Here is an 18,874-nt window from a genome sequence, read left to right on the forward strand (position 1 = left end):
GTACTTTCATCATTCATGGCATTCATATCCTTCTACATACTGCTAATGAGAAACACCAAGGGTACATGTATTGCTTCAACACTTCTAATATTTCCATTACTGTACCTAAATACATACCTGCCTCACCTGCTAGGTTTTAGGTCCTTAAAGGTGGAGGCCAAGCCAGCTCAGCTCTGTCCTCAAGGAATTTGGAGAGTATTTGCCACATGGTAAGAGTTCAACCAATGAGACTGAAATAATTATGCTCAACTTTTCATTAGTATGGAATTTTGTATTTCAAATATCCAAACAGTTCTAGGAGTTTCCTCTGATCCTTAGTTCATAACGATATGGAAAAGGGAAGCAAGGAGCAGAGATGGGTGAAGTGCTTCTCACTGGCGATCTGGGCAGGAACATGGAGGCATGTTAGACAAATGACCCTCCAACCTCACTTCCTAAACATTTTGCTCTGTGCTGGAGCTGCAGGGACTATAAAGACAAAATGAAGCCCTTACGGCAAAAGTTAGGCATAATTAATGTCAAGACTTGAAAAGGTGAAACACCCTTGGATTCTCAAAAATGTTTTCCACAATGGCCATGAAATGCTTTTCAGAGAAAAATATCACTTATTTACACTGTTGGTGGGAATGTAAATTGGTGCAGGTACTATGGAAAACTGTATGGAGGTTCCTCAAAAAACTAAAAATAGGGTTGCCATATGATCAAGTAATCCCACTACTGGGCATATATCCAGAGAAAAATGTATGTACATACACGCACACGCGCGCACACATACACACACACACTGGAATATTACTCAGCCATCAAAAACAATGAAATAATGCCATTTGCAGCAACACAAATGGACCTAGAGATTATCATACTAAATGAAGTCAGAAAGAGAAAGCAAAATGCCATATGGTATCACTTATACGTGGAATCAAAAATACAAGAGAAATCAACATATCTACAAAATAAAAATAGATTCATATATAGAGAACAAACTTGTGGTTGCCAAGAGGGAGGGGAGAGGAATGGAAGTTTGGGGTTAGCAGAAGTAAACTACTATACACAATGGCTGGATAAACAACAAGGTCCTGCTGTGCAGCACAGGGAAATACAGTCAATACTCTATCACAACCATAGTGGAAAAGAATATATATATACACACATACATATATATATATGAACACACACATACATATATATATGAACACACACATATAAAAAACTGAATCACTTTTCTGTACAGAAGACATTAATATAACACTGTAAATCAACTATACTTCAATAAAATTTTTTTAAGAGTGTCCAAAGAAAAACATCCTAGCCTCCAACCTCATCAACATCTAATTTTCCAAACATTCAAAACACAAAAGACAAATGACTTAGGAAATATTCTGAGGTCCTTGAATGGGTGAAGAAATGCTAATGAATTTGTCCCCAAAGCATCAGTAGTGCTGTTCCATTTCCACCAACTCAGAGCCTTAAGTCTACACACCACACCATAAAGCAGTAAAACGTGGGGCAGACACTGATCTCTGTGAATACCTGTTTTGTAAGGTACAAAAATGCACAGATGACAGTTAAGGCTCCTGCTGGATCTCAAATTCTATCAGACCTCTTTTCCTTCATACCCCAAATATAAACTAAGGCACTGCCGTCTTTTCACACAAACTCACACATCAACAGACCCATTTGGTCTGTGCACTGGGAGAAGCTTACCCACATTACTTTCTCCCTATTTCCAGAGTGGCCTACATACGAGCCAGCGTCACATATGAGCAGTTCTCAAGTCAAGGAGAAAAGGATTTATTCAACTTGTTGAAATGAAATTAAAATATGTATGCTGCACAATGAAACATTCACTGAATTGTGCTTTCATTCATATTCAAGACTAAAAAAGTTTCTAACTTGGGTTTCACGTGCACTTTTATGTACTGGTTAGTCCACATATAACATCTGCAAGCTATCCTTACAGGTGCATATTTCTACTTGATCTTTTCATTTTACTTTTATTTTGTTGACCACTTTTTACAGCACAGAAAAAAGATGGGAACACTGGGGGAAAGTCACAGGCAAACTTATCCATAGGCAATGATACACGATTGATCAGAGGAGAGTTTTGTTCTTGTTTATTTAACATAATCCTTAGTTCCAACTGACTGGGCTGAAAGATGATAGTGTAAAAGGTAGAACAGAGGTCTGTGAGCAGCAGCAACGTGATAAAAGCATGGTTTAATGCACACTGAGTGCTTATCTCTTTCCATTGAAATTTTCCCTTTCAAAACACAGAAATAACATTGTGCTGCTAACAAATATAGCTGTCTTCTAAAGCAGTTATTTCCCCCTAAATAACCAGCATTTACAGTACGGGTGCTTTCTAAATAATATGGGGAGAGAGAAGAGTTTTCCAAGAAACCTTCAAATGAGCTCAAATGTCCACAGTGAAAGACACATCTCAGGGGATGAGGACATGAGATAATATCCATGTCAGGTGAGCCAGAACAGCCTCCCTCAGAAGGAAAGATGCCTGACAGGTGGAGAGAAGAAAAGGAAATGCCAGGCAAGAAGAAAGATGTGCGTAGGAGCTACCACTGTACTTTCTCAAGAAGCAGAGACACAGTGTGACGTGATGTGCGGCAGAGATTATCTTAGTCATTAAGTCAAACTGAAGGGGAGAATGTATGTCACTTCACACTCTGAGGCTTGGTTTCCTATATGTTTCAGGGGAAGGGCAGACCACGGGATTTGGACCGCTCACTTCCTCGGAGGCACTGCGCTGGCACCGAACACCCTATAACCCTTCGAGGTGCATGTCTTAGGAGCCCATTTGATAGATGAAGAGAGAGAGGCTCAGCATCCCAATGGGACCTCTGGTTACACGGTTTTTTTAGACATTAAAAAGAATATGCATGATAACTACTGTGGAGAAAGAGGGGGCATGATACTAAGACGGGCTTCCCAGGTGGCTCAGTGGTAAAGAATCTGCCTGCCAGTGCAGAAGCCATGAGTTCAGTCCCTGAATCAGGAAGATCCCCTGGAGCAGGAAGGAAATGAAAACCTGCTCCAGTATTCTTGCCTGGGAAATCCCATGGGCAGAGGAGCCTGGCAGGCTATATATGTAGCCCATGGGGTCGCAAGGAGTCAGACATGACTTCGCGACTAAACAACAATATTAAAACTGACTTAAAAACTCCGAGTTCCTGAACATAACCACCTAATAAAATAATGACTGTATTCTTAAGAGAGCAAAGGAATAAAGGAACTGTATCTTATCTTCCCTGTCATGCCAGACAAAGGAAAGGAAAGGGCATAGAACGTTCTTTACTTTGAAGAGTGTCCTTAAGAAGTCCTTCAAGGGAAACCACAGGACAAAGAATGGTACGTCTTCCTGTGACAGCAGTAGCTCTCGTTTAATTATGCATTCCTGCAGAGTCCATAACGAGGTAGGTGTTACCCTGAACATTCAACACATTCCTTAGCGGTTAGAACAGGGGTGAGCTGTAAGGATGAAGGAGCCATCCATCCTCAGAAGCACTGAAGATAGCCCTCAATGCAGATTCTAAAATGAACTCTTATTTCTACACAAAAGCTCAACAGCCATTATGACAATTTACCTGTCATTATTTAACTGCACAATTCCGTATGTATAAATTCACATCTGGCAGCAAGAGAGTCCAACAAATAAAACTAGCCTTAAAACTTCATAACCAAATTTAGAAGTTAATGAGGTCTACTTATTTGTAAGTTAAGTCAGCTCTTCAAATTTAGCCCCTGCCCCATCCCATTTCTCTAGATAAATATGTGAAATTAAAGAACACATATTTAGATGAAACCCTCTCTACTGATGGGAGCCACTCTGGTAGTAAAACAATTTCGGAGTATCTATTACAATACCCCATGACCTGACAACTGCCTAGAGAAACATATGCCCACGTACGCAGTGCCAAGGACAAGGATATTCTTTGCAACCTTATTTGTATTCAGAAACTACTGGTAACAATATAGAAGATCAGCAATAGGAAAATGGCAGAAAAACTATGGTATTTTCCCATGACTAGTCCATATAACCTAAGCAGCAGTTTAAAACGATGAACTAGATTTATTTCAACGAGCACGGACAGATCCCTGAAACATGTTAATGTGAAGTTTTAAAACACAAAATATATTTATATTATAAATACCAAATCAACAAAGTGTTTGCCTCTGGGGAACCAGCAAGAGGAGACAGGGAGTAAATCTTATAAACTCATGTATTACTTTTATTAAAGTTAATTTTAAAAAACACCTTGCAAGGATGTCACTGGGTTATCAAATAGCAGGATTACAGAATAAGGCACAATATCTCTGTGCTGCAGATATCTCTGCAAACACTGCTAAATTAAAATCTAATCAAGTATAAAAGAAGACAAACTACCAGGAGCAACCACAACGTGCATAAAGGAAGCTGGGGTTTTATCTGATGAAGAACAGAAGACTCTGTCAACGTAATGGCCGCAAGAAGCTTCAGCTGGTGTAACACATTATCACTGGTGGAGCCTGTAAACATATTCTTTTTCCAGCCTAAAAACTTTTGACAGTAACCAAAAAAGGACCTAATATAGCAATGACAAAATTATGTGTTAACATCACTAAATGAAAACAGTCATGCTCCCTTTTAACCACTAAGAATCCTTTCCCACCAGTGACGAACATTAATGTGAGAATGCAAACCTAACTTTTAATAAAGATCAGCTTACACTGACAACGAAGAGGGTCCCCCTCTGGTAGGGACTCCCCAGAAAATCAGGGCCTTCCATGGGCACCATTTACTTCCTTTATTTGCGACCCTGTCAGTGAACCATCTCATTTATACAACCATGCACTTCTATTCCTCAGGGAAAATAAAATGGCTCTAAATTTAGGGAACCACCTCACCAACGTTATATCTATCTGTAACTGCTGCTAAAGTGAGGAAAGATGGAGGCAGGGAGAAAGGGGGGCGTGGGGAAGGAAAAAGAGAAATAACCAATTTGTTGTAAAACTACATATAATCGAAGTAAGATTTACTTTAAATACAATCAAATGCATCTTTCTCATTTTTAGTTATTTTAATGCCATAAGATTTAACAGAAAAGAAAAAATAATCACGGAATAAAAAATAACAAAATGTCATCCTTATATTATCGTTAAAAACAGCATGCAAAACATTATTCCAACTTTGCTTTTAAAACGTACAGTCACATAGGACAAAAATGAAAGAAAATTCTTAAAATGCTAGCAATCCTAAAAAGCAAATGACCCAGTTTCCTCTACAATAAATCACACGAGCAAGAAGGAGAGAAGGGAAAACGTTACAGATTAAGAAAGTCTTTAAAGTGACAGATGCAATGCATTCATCAGGTTTGGATCCTGATTCCAACAAACTGTAAAATGACAATTTTGAGACAAAGGAGAAGGTGAACATGGACTCCAGGACAAACTAGACACAAATAATATTAAATCATAATCACTCATCTCATTAAGGGAAATGATATTGTGACTCACTTTAAAGTCATTTTCTGTTAAAAAATACTTAGCGATATAGGTTGAATGGTATAATATTCGGTCTGTGCTTTAACACACACACACAAACAAAAAGTTTTCAAACCATAAAACAGGAAGAAGATAAATGAACAAGAAAGGTAAGAGGCCTGTACTTGTTGAAGCTAGACTGATGGGTACATGGGGGCTTGCTGTGCTGTCCTATTTTTGTGAATGTTTGAAAAAGCTCACAAATAAAAAGTGAAAATGCTTGCAGGTATAGCTGTCTCTCGGAGAAGGCAATGGCACCCTACTCCAGTACTCTTGCCTGGAAAATCCCATGGACGGGGGAGCCTGGTGGGCTGCAGTCCATGGGGTCACGAAGAGTCGGACACGACTGAGTGACTTCACTTTCCCTTTTCACTTTCATGCATTGGAGAAGGAAATGGCAACCCACTCCAGTGTTCTTGCCTGGAGAATCCCAGGGACGGGGGAGCCTGGTGGGCTGCCGTCTATGGCGTCGCACAGAGTCGGACACGACTGAAGCAACTTAGCAGCAGCAGCAGCATAGCTGTCTGTGGTGGAAGCAGCTGGGTGAGCTGGTGGGAACTGGGTGATTTTTACTTTGATATCTGGGCCTTTTACGAACATCCAGATTTTACACAGTAAATATGAATTACTTTGATTATTTGAAGAAACAAATATTACTCTTTTGGGAGATATATTGACAGATGGTAGATGGATGGCTGGAAAGATGGATAGGTCTCTCAATGCTCAGTTCTAATAATGCCACCTTTGTGGATTTTAATTCTCCCTCTGCTGACACCTAAATGCATTTTACGTGTACTTCCACTAAAGGCCTAATTACATTTGATTATTTAGTATGACAATTTTTAATTGTATCTTATCTCCCCCTCCAGAAAAACAAGAAGCATTTCTTTTTTTTTTTTTTTCATATTTTTTTCCTGGTCAACACTAAGCAAAAAGCTCTCTCTATATATTAGGCATTAAATAGGTACACAATTAACTTTTCCACTAATAAATTCAGAGAGAAAACAAGTGGCAACAGCAATAGAATAAATATCCTACTGCTTGTAACCACGAACGCTTTAAGGTCAGAACACACCCAGAGGTCCCTATACCCATCAAATGTTACCTGGTCCATTTCTCAAACCATTTATTTTCCAACTGACCGGGGAGAAAAACATCAGTCGGTAGCAGAAAGCAGTCAGTCACTGAATTGAGTTAGATTTTTTTTTTAATGACTCTATGAAAAAAAAAATCAAAGTCTATTAGTTTTTGAGCAACCATTCATTATTTACCTACTGAAGACTCCTCCAGGGCACTGATCAGTCCATTTTCATTAAGGAAACCATTACGGGAAGAACACAGAGCTAGCCGTGTGCAGAGACAAACAACAGTTTGACAAACATCCCCTACTCTGAAAAGGCTGATGTTATTTGGAAGGACTGTACACCCAAACCTCTCACAGACTCACTAGAAACTCACATGTTCTATGAAGATGTGAACTGCACAGAACATGGTGGTTCTTCAAGCCTTCAATGCTTAAAAGCCATTTTCAAAAAGACATAATAAAGTTCTTCTCCCAGGAGAGGGAGTACCAAAGCACAGCATTACTGGATATTGCTACACATAAGACTTCACCCGCAATATGATCTGAATTTGGCTGTCATGGGATTTTGACAATAGCCACTCAAACACTGGTAAGACATTTACAATTTCCTTTTATATCTAAAAGATTCTTCAGTTCAGTCACTCAGTCGTGTCCGACTCTTTGCGACCCCATGGACGGCAGCACACCAGGCTTCACTGACAACATTAAAACAAAGCCCAGGTTTTAAATTAAGACTCCACCACCTAAGAGTTTCCAAAGGCCTTTGAGAAGCATCAGGGCATCATGAAGAAATGGCAGGTGCAAGCTCTCCCCAAGCTTCACCTCCCATTCCATCCTGTGATCCACTCCCAGAAGCCAGGTATTCAAGAATGCTTTCACCCCTAGTTTTCAAGGCTGGAAGGGGAGGCAGGAGCAGAGCAGAGCTCTGCATACTTCCTACCCTAACCTCCACTCACGCTCACACACAGTTCGTGTTCTTGCTTCTCTATTCTCTGATTCCTTATGTAAGAAGCTCAAATCTACTTTATGAGCAAATTTTAATTTATTAGACAGTCAACAAAGTGGGTAACATGGTATAATCATGCAGAATCGAATCCATACAAATCCAGGGCCTCCAGAATATGAGCAGGTACTAATAAGTAAGACACAGTGCCAAAGATAACTTAATTCCTGTTCTCATGTGTTCTATTCATCCCTAGAATGAATTCAGAAGAGGCAATGCTCTATTAGATGTGGAAACTGTATTCTCAGGTTCTAAAGATAAAGGTTAAGAATTCAGCGAAAACTTTTTCAGACTGAAAAGAAAAAGGTGATACTAGGATTAGCAAATGTGAAGGGGTCACTCAACAGTTCTACAGGCTGTTAAAATGTTTTCTTTTTTAAGAACAAAGAAGAAGCCTTTAAACAACAAATTAGCATAATCAAATAATGTTGAAGTGATCCCTGGGCATACAAAATTCAAGTCAAATTAGTCATGGCCGAAGATAAAAGGCAGAGAATTCTGGCAATGGCATCCCACTCCAGTACTCTTGCCTGGAAAATCCCATGGACGGAGGAGCCTGGTAGGCTGCAGTCCATGGGGTCGTGAAGAGTTGGACACGACTGAACACTTTCACTTTCATGCACTGGAGAAGGAAATGGCAACCCACTCCAGTGTTCTTGCCTGGAGAATCCCAGGGATGGGGGAGCCTGGTGGGCTGCCGTCTATGGGGTCGCACAGAGTCGGACACGACTGAAGCGACTTAGCAGCAAAGATAAAAGGAAAACTCTGCACTCATTCTTATGCTACTCTAAATTTTTATTACCTTCATATTACATTATACTTAGCTTTTAGTTAATGGGCTTCCGTGGTGGCTCAGCTGGTAAAGAATCCGCCTGCAATGCGGGAGACCTGGGTTCGATCCCTGAGTTGGGAAGATCCCCTGGAGAAGGGAAAGGCTACCCACTCCAGTATTCTGGCCTGGAGAATTCCATAGGCTGTACAATTCATGGGGTCACAAAGAGTGGGGCATGACTGAGCAACATTCACTTTTAGTTAATAAAATTTCAGCTAGTATTTCTCTGAAAAAAATCTAAAAAAATGATACAAATGACTTGTTTACAAAACAGAAGCAGACTCATGGACTTAAAAAACAAACCTATGGTTACTAAAAGGGAGAGGTATGGGGGACGGATCAATTAGGAGTTTGGGATTGAGGGCATGGAAACCCATTCCAGTATCCTTGCCTGGAGAATCCCATGGACAGATGAGCCTGGTGGGGCAGGTGACCATGAGGTCACAAAGACTTGGACATGACTGAAGTGATAAGCATGCATGCACATACTCCAATATGAAGTAAAAATTCAGAAAAAGATAAAAGATTTTAAATATAAAATTTAAGCTGGTATATATTTGAAAATATTGATTCCCTTTTGTACCCTCAATCCCACTGTGAAACTCCAGTTCAGGATGAGCCTCAGAATCTAACCAATCTACTCAGGTAAATATTTGAGCTCTTCTTTGCAATAATATATTCAAACTCCTGTTTTTAGTTAATCTACTGTCTGTCACTGGGCTATGTTTAAAGAGGAAACTGTACTGGATATGAAGAGCAGTTCTCTCATGTTTTAAGGTAGACATAATTTGTTGAAATAATGAGAAAACAGGGTGCATCAGTGGATGAGACGGGAATCTACAAGATAGACAGCCAGGGAGAAAATGTTTTCCCAGCTTCCATTTCTTAACTCATGTGTGAATCTGCTATCGACAGTCTATCATCCTGATGACCAATGTAAGGCATTTTGATTATTAGATTTCTTGCTACCACTCCACAGAACACCAAGGAAAGTCTAGGAGAATACACTAATTTTTTTTTCTTTCCTTTTTACACTTACTAAGTGGTTGGGACTTCCCATAAAACAACAAAATGGATGTCTTTACTTTTGTGTTTTATATCCACAAGCTATTAGTCAAAGTAAATGTGACCAGTGTTCTTCTTTTTTATTTTGAAGAAAAAAAAAAAAAGAAGTGGAGAGCTTTATAAAATTTTCTCAGGGGCTTCCCTGGTGGTTCAGTGGTAAAGAACCTGCCCAATGCAGAAGACACAAGTCTGATATCTGATATGGGAGGATCCCACATGCCATGGAGCAACTGGGCCTGTGTGCCACGTCCATTGAGCCTGTAACCACTGAGCCCCACGTGCTGCAACTACCGAAGCCCAGGCACCCGAGAGCCTCTGCTCCACAACGAAAGAAGCCACTGCAGTGAGAAGTCCATGCACCGGGACGGGAGAGTAGTAGCCCCTGCTCACTGCGAGAGAAAAGCCCCTGCAACAGTGAAGACCCGGCACAACTAAAAATAAATAAATACAATTAGTTTTAAAAAACTTCCTTAGTTATTCTCTCATGAAAAGCAGAAGCCTAGCATCCAATAACCACACTGCAACAAAGGGAAAAAATGTAAGTAATACCTCACTTAGCTATGAGTAAATAACTGTCCATACAAGAATGGAAAAATCCAAAGAAAAATATACTGGAGGAAATTATTCGAATGTTTCAAATGTTTTTAGTGTAAAGCACATAATTTAGTCAGACATCACTTTTGATTAACATTACTGTTTCTCATTGGGTATTTAAAAAAAACACAGCATTTTTTTTTAATTTAAGGAAAGGAAAAAAGTATGCTTTCTCAGTTATATTTCAGAACAACACTACTCAAAACATAAATAAAAAGTATAAAAATGATGCACTTAATAAGATATACATGGTGGTGGTTTAGTCCCAAGTAGTATCCGACTCTTGTAACCCCATAGACTGCAGCCTGCCAGGCTCCTCTGTCCATGGGATTCTCTCCAGGCAAGAATACTAGAGTGGGTTGCCATTTTCCTTCTCCAAGATACATACAGGACCACATATAAAATACAAGGTATTGTGAGTTTGGGTTTTCTTGGGTATTTTTTGCCTTTTTGGATTTTTACCTTGCAGAAATGGAATGGTTTGGATATTCCTTAAATAGAAATTAAGAAAGGAGTATGGATTTCGAAAGCCACCGTCAGGCCACCAGTAGGTCTGCAGAACTGTTCCATCATGGCTCCTTCCCCTCTGCCGTCTGAGCAGCTCCAGCATGTATGAATGCATAAGCGAAGACTCTCCCACCTCACCTAACAGATGTCCTGTACCAGCATCATCAGATATTACCACCATTAAAAATTCAACTGAAATCAAAAGGCAGGTGTGGCTGCTCCACCATAAAAGCTACACAAGCTTGGCCTCACAGTAACTCTCAAACTTAATACTTTCACTAGCTGTCATATTCAAGTGTACCAACCAGGAATTGATCCTTATTTAAGAGTGTTTAAAATACTTTAAGACATACAGGGAGTGCACTGAAGGTGCACATTTCAAAAGTACACAGGTACTGAAGAAGGAAAAAAAGTAAATCTTGAAAAAGAACTTCCAAGATTGAGGCGAGAACCAGAGGGCACTCAACAACATGCACTGATTTTTTTTTGTCCTTGGCAAAGTACATGAACTACAGCTCCCTACATGGAGCAACCCTGCAGGCTGTTTGCTTCACCATTCAGCAGTTTTTGATGGTTCCAAAGAGCTACATTCTCAAAAGCAGTTTTTCAGTTGTGTTACTGATTAAAAAAAAAAAAACAACTCGATCTCTTCAAACAGTTAAAAATCACAGAGATTTAAAAATCTTTTTTGGAGTCCCACCTCTTACAGAATGATTTTGGGAATGGTCAAATCAATGCTAACAGGAAAGCGTCCTAATGTACTTGAAAAACATTTTTAGAGATAATCATTTTCCCCTTTCTCTTACTGAAATTTGAGGAAGGTCAGAAATAGCAAGCCACTTTGAAATCAGTGCTCCAATTACCCAGCAGGCATCTGAAAAGAAGCCCTCAGCTCTGCACAAAGGTTTGCAGAGGTGAGATGCTCAGATAACCTTGACCGTCCTTCATAGAATGCAGTACTCCAGAAGAGCTGGCTCCTTAGGCAATTTGCTATGACAAAGCAGCTGGTAAAAAAATTCCAAACTCATTGTTTCAGCATCTGGCTAAGAGCAGGGTTAAATACAAAGTAACAAAACCAAAGCAGCCTACCTAATGCCAAATCACTTGTTTTATCTGAATTTAGGAGCTTAGCATATTACAGCATTTCAGCCTACAGAAAAGTCTCTATCAAATTAAACTGTTATTTTGTTCAATGAGAATGTCCCTTGACAACTGAATAAAGCATTCGAAAAATATCCACTAAACATTGGGATAAGCCCAGGATAGAACTGGGTCTCTAGCCAGCAGTAAACAAATGCAATCACTCTGAATCAATGGCAAATGTCAATCCAACAGATCATCCAGCCATCTCTTAATTTTTCAGGAGCTTGGTGTTCCAAATGATAAACTAACACATCAGGGTTAACACGATTCTTATTTAGACGCAGGTTAGGGTACAACCTCCCGTCAAATTTTAAGAAACAGAGATGTTCTGAAATGCTGATGGAATGAAAATAGTCATGTAACAAAAATATTACTAAGTTGCCGGAAAAATAATTTACTCTATAATGATGAAAATGTTGACTTCAGAAATTAATGACTAAAAACTGCACAAGAGTCTCCTGTCTTCCCCGTTTCTGCCTCTCAGCTACCAAAGGAGGAAATAACAGTGGGGAAAGACATACAATCCACATTTACCAAATCAAAAGTTTGCTGTAAGTGGCAGGTTTTCTAACAATAAACTCTGAGTTCAATGATCCTTTGTAACTAATCTACCAACTCACCTGATTCATGAGTCGTGGTAAATCTTCCTTCCAACTCCAACTTGAGGTATTCTCACAAAACCTAGAGTAAAATAATTATGAACTTCAGTATGATCAGATTATTCTCAAATTTTGAAAATAGTCATAAAGGGGGAAATCACAGCTACCAATCAAGTCATAGCTGTGAAATGTTATACTTTCCCTCTAAAACCCTCTTTAATTTGTAATCTCTTTATGTGCAGTCAACATATCTAAATTTAAGACCACCAATAGCCAATTCTATTTACACAACATTCCTTTTCTTGAACTTTTATATTGTATAATATAAAATTTACATTTATACACCACAAAATTGGGGTATAATCGATTAACCATGCTGTGATGGTTTCAGGCAAACAGTGAAGGGACCCAGCCACACACACACATGTACTCATTCTCCCACAAACTCCTCTCCCGTCCACGCTGTCGCATTAACATTGAGCAGAGAGAGTTCCATGTGCTATACAACAGGTCCTTGTTAGTTATCCTTTTTAAATACAGCAATTTGTACATGACCAAAATACGCTTACTCCTTGGAAGGAAAGTTATGACCAACCTAGACAGCATATTAAAAAGCAGAGACATTACTTTGCCAACAAAGGTCCGTCTAGTCGTTTTTCCTGTGGTCATGTATGGATGTGAGAGTTGGACTGTGAAGAAGGCTGAGTGCCAAAGAATCGATGCTTTTGAACTGTGGTGTTGGAGAAGACTCTTGAGAGTCCCTTGCAAAATACGCTTACTCCTTAGAAGGAAAGTTATGACCAACCTAGACAGCATATTAAAAAGCAGAGACATTACTTTGCCAACAAAGGTCCGTCTAGTTGTTTTTCCTGTGGTCATGTATGGATGTGAGAGTTGGACTGTGAAGAAGGCTGAGTGCCAAAGAATCGATGCTTTTGAACTGTGGTGTTGGAGAAGACTCTTGAGAGTCCCTTGGACTGCAAGGAGATCCAACCAGTCCATTCTGAAGGAGATCAGCCCTGGGATTTCTTTGGAAGGAATGATGCTAAAGCTGCAACTCCAGTACTTTGGCCACCTCATGCGAAGAGTTGACTCATTGGAAAAGACCCTGATGCTGGGAGGGATTGGGGGCAGGAGGAGAGGGGGATGACAGAGGACGAGATGGCTGGATGGCATCACTGACTCGATGGACATGAGTCTGAGTGAACTCCAGGAGCTGGTGATGGACAGGGAGGCCTGGCGTGCTGCAATTCATGGGGTCGCAAAGAGTCGGACACCACTGAGCGACTGATCTGATCTGATCTGATCCCAAACTCCCTAACCATCTATCCCCCGTGCCCCACCCCAGCAACCCATAAATTCATTTTCTAAGCCTGAGAGTCTCTTTCTGTTTTCTTTCTGTATTGTAAATAAGTTCCTTTTTGTCATTTTACATAACAAATTCTTAAACCTGGCTATTCAACCTCTACGTAGACTGCCAGTCCAGGACCTCACCCCACATAATCTGATCAGGGAGTCTGCAGAGAAATCCCGGAAACTGTATGATTAAGAAGTGCCCCCCACAAGGTGATTTGATGTAGCTGGTGATAGACTTGCCTAGTGGTTCTCTACAAGGGGCAGTTCCATATCCTGAGGGACATCCTGCAATGTCTGAAAATATTTTTGGTTGTCACAACAGAGGAAGGGGATATATACTACTGGATTTAATCGGTAGAAGCCAGGGATGCTGCTAAACAATCTATAAGGTTCAGGACAGTACACTTAATCAGCCCAAAATGCCAACAGTGATGAGATAGAGAAATCTGTTCCAAAGCAACCAAATACTCTGATGATTTAGAAATTCCATAACCCTCTCACTGGTCATTTCATGTAAGTTATATATAAACTGTACCAGAATCACAAGACATCTCCTGTGGCTGCAGGCATCAGACATACATTGCTGTTGTTCAGCTGCTCAGTCATGTCTGACTCTTTGCGACCCAATGGCCGGCATCAGGATCTTTTCTAAGGATTAAGCTCTTCCCATCAGGTGGCCAAAATATTGGAGTCTCAGTTTCATCATCAGTCCTTCCAATGAATATTCAGGTTGATTTCCTTCAGGATGGACTGGATGGATCTCTTTGCAGTCCAAAGGATTCTCAACAGTCTTCTCCAACACCACAGTTCAAACGCATCAAAACTTTGGTGCTTAGCCTTCTTTATGGTCCAACTCTCACATCCATATGTAACGACTGGAAAACCATAGCTTTGACTAGATGGACCTTTGTCAGCAAAGTAATGTCTCTGCTTTTTAATATGCTGTCTAGGTTGGTCATAGCTTTTCTTCTAGGGAGTAAGCATATTTTAATTTCATGGCTTCAGTCACCATCTGCAGTGATTTTGGAGCCCAAGAAAATAAAGTCTATCACTGTTTCCATTGTTTGCCAATCTATTTGCCATGAGGTGATGGGACCAGATGCCATGATCTTCATTTTTTTAATGCTGAGTTTTAAGACAGCTTTTTCACTCTCCTCTTTCACTTTCATCAAGAGGCTCTTTTGTTCTTCTTCACTTTCTGCCATAAGGGTGGTGTGATCTGTGTATCTGAGGTTATTGATATTTCTCCCTGCAATCTTGCTTCTTGCTTGTGATTCATCTAGCCCAGCATTTCACATGATATACTCTGCAATAGAAGCTAAATAAGCAGAGTGACAATATACAGCCTTGACATTCTCCTTTCCCAATTTGGAACAAGTCTGTTGTTCCACGTCTAGTTCTAACTGTTGGTTCTTGACCTTCATACAGGTTTGTTAGGAGGCAGGTATGGTGATCTGGTATTCTCATCTCTTGAAGAATTTTCCAGAGTTTGTTGTGATCCACACAGTCAAAGGCTTTAGGGTAGTCAATGAAGCAGAAGTTGATATTTTTCTGGAATTCTCTTGCTTTTTCTATGATCCAATGTATGTTAGGAATTTGATCTCTGGTTCTTCTGGCCTTTCTAAATCCAGTTTGAACATCTGGGAGTTCTCAATTCACATACTGTTAAAGCCTAGCTTGAAGAATTTTGAGCCTTACTTTCCAAGCATATGAGATGAGTACAGTTGTGTGGTAGTTTGAACATTCTTGAGCATTGCCTTTCTTTGGGATTGGAATGAAAACTGACCTTTTCCAGTCCTGTGGCCACTGCTGAGTTTTCCAAATTTGCTGGCACATTGAATGCAGCACTTTAACATGCCCAACATTAAAACCCACAGTGAAAAAAGTGAAAAGTGTTAATCACTTAGTTGTGTCTGACTCTTTGCAACCCCATGGATTGTAGTCCACCGGGCTCCTCTGTCCATGGGATTCTCCAGGCAGGAATACTAGGGTGGGTAACCATTCCCTTCTCCAGGGGATCTTCCCGACTCAGGGATCGAACCCTCATCTCTTACATTACAGGGAGATTCTTTACAGTATGAGCCACCAGGGATAAGGCAGTACATGTACATACTTATTTCTAAAAATGTTAAAATAAGTCAGACTATACATGTCCAAAAGAGCTTCCAAGAAATCTGTTTTTTAATGTTTGGGGAAGTGAACACTATTTCAAACTGGGTTAATTTCCAAACCCTGTTCCTAAACATATAAAGTGGAAGACTAGAAGAATAAGAAGAATCAAAACTTAATTTCACTCACAGATATTTCCAATTCCTGTTGAAGACAAGGTGGTAAGTTCCTCTTCCAAACCTGTCACCTTGGACTCCCATCACTCATTCCGACAAATATAAAGGGACTTCAAAACTTATGTTAACTGCATTCAAAACAACACTCGCTGAGGGCTTACCATGTCCCAGCACTATGATCTTACATAATACAGCAGAACAGAGTTCCAGAAAACCCTGCAACGGGTCCTTCCTACCCTACCGTAACCAGTGGTATAAACATCAGACAAAGACTGTGGGAAAAAGAACCTATAAAGAATATTCTGAGCACAAGATACCCCAGATAATAAAAATTGCAGTTTTTACATGCCTGCCCTACAAATTGCACCTACAGAATGGGAAAGGAAGCCTGAAATATTTGAAATATGTACTGTTTTTTTATCTTAATTAATAAGCTATAACCAGCTAATTACATAAACAAAACATACCTGACACTTATAACCTACTTAGCTACATGAACAAACATGCCAACCTCAAACTCAAGTGAAAGGAGGTAATTTCCAAACACACTTAGAAAGATTCCACTAGAATTACTGCATTCCAACTGGACAACATTTCCATAAGTTCTAATTACAGTCTGATTTCTTCCCCTGAGTCCCCAGTGCTATCAAGGAACTACTCAATTAAACTCACCCAAATCACCCCAGGCAGCAAGCACCTGGATAGCTGGTGGGTAGACTGGTATTCCTATCTCAAAGCACCAGGGGGTCCAGGGGTCCAGGCAGAATGTGTGCCAGAGGCAGGGTTCCAATCTGGAGCTCCCCACCCAGCCGTGAGCATCCGAGAACAAGCCAAATGATGACGAAGCTTTGCTGAATGACATGCTTTCCCAAAGGTAGGGCTCACACACAGTCTAGACTCAAGATGCCTGTTAGCTCAATGTAGAGCCCATCCTACCTCCCCTACAAAAAGAAGACCACTGGGGAAGGAAGAGAGCTTCAGACAAAAGCAGAACAGTAGTGATAAACTTATTAACATCCACCCATGGCTCCAGCTTTATGAAGCAAAGTAATTTGGGGGTCTTCCTTTCTTTCTCCAGGGAAGAAAGGAAAATCCAAAAATGAATAGGAAGGTTCAGAAATATTAGTGCACAATCTAAAATTTAAGCCCTCCTTTCATTTTTCTAGATTTAAATCGGCCTTCAAACAAAAATCCATAATTAAATTTCAAAACATAAACATTTCCTTTTTTTTTTCTCTCTCAGCAGTAAAATATATTCTGTTCCAAAAAAGAAAAGTTGCTCAATTTCCTGTCAAAGCAATCCAAAGAAGGCCACCTACACTATAAAAGCAGCAAGGAAAAAAAAAAAAAACATGCTGAAGAAAAGCCTGTATGTGTGGGAGTGTTCTAAGTGCAATGTAACTACCACTCTGGGTTTTAAAAGCTTTTTTCCTCGATCATTCTGAGAAATATGAAAATTAGTGTAACTGCTGAAGAAAAGCCTGTCCTCCAACCTATCTAAGGAAAACAAGCCCTATGATGGATTTAGTTCCACCAAAGAAAGCAGGGGGCGGGGGTGGGGTGGGGGGGCGTGCACAATTCAAGGCCTTACACTGTGATTCTTTGTACTAAGGAGGAAGGGCAGATTCTATCAAATAGATAACTTACATGGAATGTTCTCTGAGCTAAAAGGCTGCTCTGACAATAAACACTCTCCCCCACAGCATCCTACTCCTATCTAGAACCACACAAATTTTTAGACTAGGGCCTTTATCCTAAACCTCTGGGGGCTAACCACTAACATACACAGTCATAAGACAGCTAGATTGTGGATCAGTACAGCACTGAATTCGTCAATTTCCCCTAAACCTGCTTATACTTTCTGAATACTTAAATTCTAAGACAGCAATCAACCAGCCTAATACATTTTACTAAAAGTCTGAACATGAACATGCTCAGCACTAAGGCAGAGGCAGTATAGTAAAAAAGCAGCAGCAAAAAGCTTCAGCAGCTCACCAGAGAATTGAGGAGAAAAGAACAGTACCCAGAAAATAAGTTGAAATTAAACACAGCATTATCATTGAACTGCAACACAGTGAAGTGCAAAGTTTCTGCAAATCATACTTTCCCTGGTGAAGAGAAATAAATAATGAACCGGGAAAAGAACATAGTAAGGAGATGATGGTGAATATTTTCAAACCGGAATACCAAAAGACAAATGGAGATAGGACAGGAAGCCGCACAGGAAGGGCAGTTGCCAGACAAGACAGAACAAGAAAGGAAATCTCTTCAGCCTTACATATGACTGGCTTGATAAGCTAACAGTTTTGAAAAAGTAAACTCACAGGAGAGGTCTTCTTCCTTCTCTTTAATAATCTCAGGCCAACCTACCAAAAAAAATTTTTTAAAGGCTGCAAGACTAGAATAACTTAATTTCCCTAAACCACTTGAGAAAGAAAGTGAAGTCACTCAGTCATGTCCAACTCTTGGCGACCCTATGGACTGTAGCCCACCAGGCTCCTCCGTTCATGGGATTGTCCAGACAAGAGTTATGGAGTTGGCTGCCATTTCCTTCTCCAGGGGATCGTCCCGACCCAGGGATCGAACCCGGGTCTCCTGCACTGCAGGCAGAAGCTTTACTGTCTGAGCCGCCAGGGAAGCCCACTTGGGAGTAAACGGCGAACATCATGGTCCATCACCCCTACAGAGTGTGGTGAGTCATTCCTATAAACAAGGACATTCTCCTCCAAACCTGCAATAACTACAACCATCAGGACCCAGAAATTAACAGTACAGTCAACAAATCCACAGTATGGTCACCTAATCCACAGACCAGCCTTGACTTGCTCCACTCACCCCATAGTGTCCATTTTAGTAAAAGGATCCGATCCA

The 18,874-nt window shown here is 40.3% G+C and overlaps 1 long non-coding RNA gene across 3 annotated transcripts in view; it reads right to left on the reverse strand.

Annotated features, from left to right (window-relative positions):
* The window catches only part of LOC147364070 (uncharacterized), a 191,310-nt gene that overhangs the window by 88,641 nt on the left and 83,795 nt on the right, over nucleotides 1-18,874 (reverse strand). The window contains exon 3 of one of the 3 annotated variants that reach the window (XR_015134079.1): nucleotides 12,384-12,444. The exons of the other annotated variants lie outside the window; for them this stretch is intronic. This is a non-coding gene — a long non-coding RNA (uncharacterized LOC147364070). The remainder of the gene's footprint in view (nucleotides 1-12,383; nucleotides 12,445-18,874) is intronic. 3 annotated transcript variants of the gene reach the window in all.

This window comes from Bos grunniens, chromosome 10 (assembly GCF_055505025.1).
Source record: "Bos grunniens cultivar Pamir isolate PY7600 chromosome 10, Bosgru_T2T1.0, whole genome shotgun sequence".
In the NCBI taxonomy this organism is placed as follows: Eukaryota; Metazoa; Chordata; class Mammalia; order Artiodactyla; family Bovidae; genus Bos; species Bos grunniens.